Source organism: Lactuca virosa, chromosome 4 (assembly GCF_052849685.1).
Source record: "Lactuca virosa cultivar CGN04683 chromosome 4, Lactuca_virosa_CGN04683_v6, whole genome shotgun sequence".
NCBI lineage: Eukaryota > Viridiplantae > Streptophyta > Magnoliopsida > Asterales > Asteraceae > Lactuca > Lactuca virosa.
The window spans coordinates 145,873,516-145,879,201 of NC_136429.1; positions in this window are offsets into that span (position 1 = coordinate 145,873,516).

A 5,686-nucleotide genomic window follows, 5' to 3' on the forward strand; every position below is an offset into this window, starting at 1 on the left:
AACAAAACATTTCTCTTTCTCTCTCCTGATATAATTTCTAGCTATTTATGGTTATGATGGCAACCTAAAAGGACTCTACTTTTAATTCAAGTATATACCAATTTAGTTATTGGTTTAGATACCTAATCCAACAGTCTCCCACTTGGATAAGTCTATAACTACAATTGCAGGTATAACTTCTACATCAAACAGCAAAGGGTGTTTTCCAAAGCAACTACAAACTCTGATCTGATCAAATATAGGTACTAAGATAAGTGATCAAATATTCCTTCATTCTTCAAGATATTGCATAGACATGAGACATGGATTAGAATCAATCTCATAATCCTAGATTTTGTTTCTCGATTTCCCGATTTATGACGACTGAATTCAGACTACTAATTGAACACATCAATTTAGTACGGGCTCGGCCAAACACTTCAGATGTCGACAACAAATCATTGAGGGCCCCAAAGATATCACTTTTCCCGTTAGGGCAAAAGGAACGAATAAACTTCGACTTATATGCTTGCATCTTTTACTCATCAAATCATACATGACGCTACATTTTATAACATCATGTTACTGATGCGTTTTGTAACACCAATGCACAACCGACTTGTAAATTTTCAACTCATATATCTCCATTTCAAGAATATAAGATATTATCGTCTCATAATTACTCGTGATATAATCCATGAAGTAATTCTCTGAGCGTGAGTTTATCCAATACTCAAAATCTCCATTTTCTAAGTACTCATGAATACTGTGGCAACCATTGCAATGTCTAATCTCCATAGACAATCTACAATTAAGTTCATAACAGTATTAATTCACTACTTACTTCCAAAAGTATAAACGACTGTGGAATTTCCAATAATCAAATCATTCAGGAAGTAAAACATACAAAATGAAACACAATAATAAACTAATTAACTATAGGCTCAAAACTATTGAATATAAATAATCTCTATTATTTAATCACCATAATAATTACGAATTTTTTTCATTGTATAATGTTTCGAGTAATCATCTAACCACTTGAATTAAAAATCAGTCATGTCATGCTATGAACATGCATACTATGCCTCTCTATGGTCCTTCCTTTGTGAACAGATCATCTGGACATTATTCCAATGATGCTTATTTCATAATTCCAAATTCTTATCACTATCCAAGATGTGATGGAATTTCAACTTAACATGCATTAAACTCTTGTGATATCAAGATTCCAAAGTCTCAAAGACTGATCCTTTAATATTATAGAATATCTAATGGAACTTTGTTACTAGAAACAATTCCATGGCAATGAAGGTTCAATTTCAAGGTACACTCCTTGAACACTTCTTCTGCATTAAAGTTTTCAACTCACATGAAAACTTCTCAACTATCTCCCATTATAAAAACATTTCCATATTTTCATATGACCATCAATTCTGATCAAGAACCATCTCAATCGAGAATCAAGTCACTATGATCCATCTAAATTAATATCATACTTCTAACTATTAATAAGCAACAAGTCTTTTGGTATAACCTTAGAGTGTCCTTAACATTTATTTAACAACTTTATTCACACAAAATTCTAGTCCTTTTTCTCGCAATGATCCGTGCATTTGAAAAATTAGTGGGAGCATAATTGTTATGCTAGTATTGCATGTTGACAATATTGTTCGCATGGAACAAAGTGTTCAATTTGCAAATTGCAAAGTGTAACATCCATAAAATTCATGAAAATTTTAAACTTTTAAAACAACACATAAATCATAATTGTTTACAAAATTGTTTTCAAAACATGTTTAATATCAGAGTTTTCCCAAAATCATAGAACAAAACACAAGGAGCTGCACGATCACGCCTTCGCCTTCCCGCGATCATCTGAGGTACCTGAAACATAACCCAAAACTGTAAGCCCAATGCTTTGTGAGTTTCCCCCAAAATACCAACACAAAAAATAACACATATTTAATAACAGCATGCAATGGGTCCACATCTAACATACTGGATTACCCCTGAGCCCACATCATACGTCTGGCTTGCCCTCGGCCCACAACTTATGTCTTGCTTGCTCCCCGACCAGATCAGTCCTAGGACTGAATACCACAAAGCCCTCAGTACGAGTCTGGCATGCCCTTCCCGGCCCTCATCCCGTATATGGAATGCGCATGAGCCCTCAGTATGAGTCTGGCATGCTCTCCCCGACCCTCAGCTCATATCTGGATTGCTCCAAGGTTTGTTGGCTACCACACGGAGCAGTACAACCTTAACCCAACCCACACAATATGTCGACATATAGCAGATAACAAACATATACAAATAATCATACAGATAGTATCACAGGTAGTCCTACCGATCTACTAGACTAGCATATCAAAAATATCATGCATATCTATTCCATACTCAGCATATCAACGGATATCAGGTTATCAAACCAATGGGCCGGCCTTGGTGCCTTCGACCCGAAAGTACAGTGAGGAAAACTCACCTCGCAAACTAAACATAACTGATGAGGCTCGACTCTGAATCTCAACTCTCTACACAATACCTACATCCACCAAGTGACCAATTCCATCAAGATCCCAAAATACCCAAAATACCCTTAAGGTCCAACTTGGTCAAAGTCAACGGTCAAGGTCAACAGTCCATGTTGACCCAACATGTCGTGTTCCCCTTGGCCACGCCGTGTTCCGCAAGCATCCAAACAGTCGGGAAAACCTCAGCCAACATGCCGTGTTGACTTGTAAACACGCCGTGTTCCCCTGAGTTCCAACAACTTAATACATTCAGCTGCCCTTTCAACTTCAAGAGCTCCAAAGCTCAAATCTAGACCAAAATGTGATTAGGAAGGGTAAAGTTTCCAACTTTATCCATTGGGACTACCAACAAGGTCCAAAAAATCAATTCACAAGCTTGATAATTCAAGGGCCTAACCAAAATACCCTCAATCCTTAAGATCTGAAGTCTATCCATTCCAGAAGTGATTCTAACACCTAAACCGTCCCAAAGGTTGGTGCTTTATAGACATACATGTCCAATGTATTTCTTGAACCCATATTAGGTCAAAATGAGGATTTGTGACCTTATATCTATGAATGGCATCAAAACTTGATTATAGACCAGATCCAAGGCACTACTAGGTCACCTTGACCTAGAGATTCATAAAGTTGCAAACTTTATGAGATCCAACCATTGCAACATTCAAGAACAAGGAGCAAAAGGGAAAAAAACTCAAGATCTAACAACTTTGAATGATAAAAATCGGGTCTTTGACACTTACAAAGGTCCAGAAGAGTGCCAAAGGGAAGAATGGGGCTTGCTTGCTGGATCTTTGCTTCCTTCTTCCACCTTATTCCTTCTTTAGCTTCAAAACACCAACTAGCTTCACAAATGGAAGAGAAAATGATTAGGGTTTCTTTTAGGGCTTGAGGGACTGATGGGGGCTGAAGGTGAATAAACCATAGCCTCCACATTCCTTTAAATAGGGAGAAAAACCCGGAAGATTAGGGTTTCATTCCAGTCATCAACACGCCGTGTTCCAAGAGCAAACACGCCGTTTTGCCTAAAATGAAACCCACACCTTCTAAAATCTAGACACGTCGTGTTGGTGCCTCCAACACACCGTGTATAAACCTCACTTATACCCAAGGGTGCTACCACTTGACCAATTGAAATGAAATAGAATTATAGGGATGAATTTAGAAGTACCTGAACATCGGGATGTTACAATTCTCCCCTATTTGAACTAGAATTCGTCCTCGAAGTCTGTTGTGGTGAACAAATTCGGATAATGCTCCCACATCTCAGCCTCCGGCTCCCAGGTCCACTTGGAGCCCCTCTGGTGCTGCCACTATACCTTTACCAATGATACTTCCTTGCTACGCAAAACCTTCATCTTCTTATCCAAGATAGACACCGACCTCTCAACATAGTTCAGGCGTTCATCGACTTGAATATCATCTAAGGAAACCCCTGCATCCTCATCCAATACGCACTTTCGCAGCTGCGAAACGTGGAAAGTGCTATGAATCTGACTGGGATCCTCAGGAAGATCTAATATATAAGCAACCTTGCCAACCCTGGAAATCACCCAACAAGGCCCAATATACCGAGGACTCAATTTTCCCCTCTTGATGAAGCGTATCACACCTTTCCAAGGTGAGACCTTAAGTAACACCATGTACGGTGCTTTATCCTATATTTGGGATTTTCTCAAATCACCCAAGATCTTCGTAACCATGATAAGATCATTGAGATTCAACAATGGGAAATATGCAATGGTGAAATTGAATAACACGTGGTTTTCTCGGACAACACTGTATTCATAATTTTGTAAAACTCCTCCAAACAAATCATCAGGAGCAATCGACACAATCTTGATGATTCTCACCAAGGACCACACTTCTTCTCCATTCTTCCCAAGCACAACATGAAAAAGAATTTTCAGTTTCTTAAACTCATCCTTATCTTTGTAACTTTCTGCAAGCTTGAACTGAGGAAAGACGAATAACAAATAATTAAAGTGGAAAATCTAGTTTATTGAACTCATTGTATTTAGTGTCATAAATTTTCTTTGGCTTTACAATAAAGTATTCTTCTTCACTAAAATTTGTGCTTTCGATCGTTTCATAACACTAGACTCTGTTAGGATTTCCCTTGTCAAGACCTAGTGGATCATTTGCTCTTTGCCTCATAATACTATTCAGCTGCCTTAGTTTCTCCATTTCAAGCTATTGGAGCTTCTTTTTTGCTTCTACTGAAGGTTCGACATAGAAACCCTTCCCTTTAGGATCAGATGTTTTAACATGCTTGGCTATTGAAGAACTTGAACCTCCTTCCCCAATGCTTATCCCTTTCTTAGATTGTAGCTTAGATAAGTCAACTTTGACATTTGGAGTAGAAGTTGTTGTCGAAGAATTTGTCATTATTTCCTTCATTGGTAAGGAAGTAGGAATCTGGGTAGAGATCAGCTTCCCCACAACTTTCCCTTTGTCTTCCCCATTATCCTTTGATGAACCAATCCCATTTCTCCCCCTTGTGCCATGTTCGCAATTGGACGTGGAACGTTGGTTGGTAAACGAAGGACTAATTCCAGTATTGGAGACAACTCAGTCTTGAAGCAAGACTCCACTAATGAGAGATTTTAAGAAATATGATCTTTGGATAACGAAGTATTAGATGGAAACTCAAACGTCAATAATGTGTCTTGAAACCCAGTGAGAGACTTCTCATTGTTAGCAAACACCTTCCCATATTCTTCTTTCTTAAGCTTCATCTCGTCAATGTACCCATTATTGAATGAACGAATATATTCTATCATTGTACGAGTGGCTCCAATCAAAACACCAACCTTGTATTTAATCCTGTCACAAAACGTATCAAGTTTCTTGACCTCTTTGTAAAACAGATCACTAAATTCCTTCAACTTCGACTCGATTGAGGCTTTGGAAGTATTCACTAGTTTCTCAAACATATTATTTCGCTTACGAGCAACATCCTGTAATTTCTCGATTTCATGATTGAAAGTACGAGATTTAGTGGCCAAACGTTCTTCAAGTCCCTTTACAGTATTATCAAACATAGTTCTTGTTCTAGACTATTGAGACTTTAACAAGAATTCGACTTCTTCACCACTAACAGTAGATTTCCCAGTACTGTAATTCAAGAATTAAAGAATGGAATTAAGTTTAGAGTTGAGAATTTTGTACTG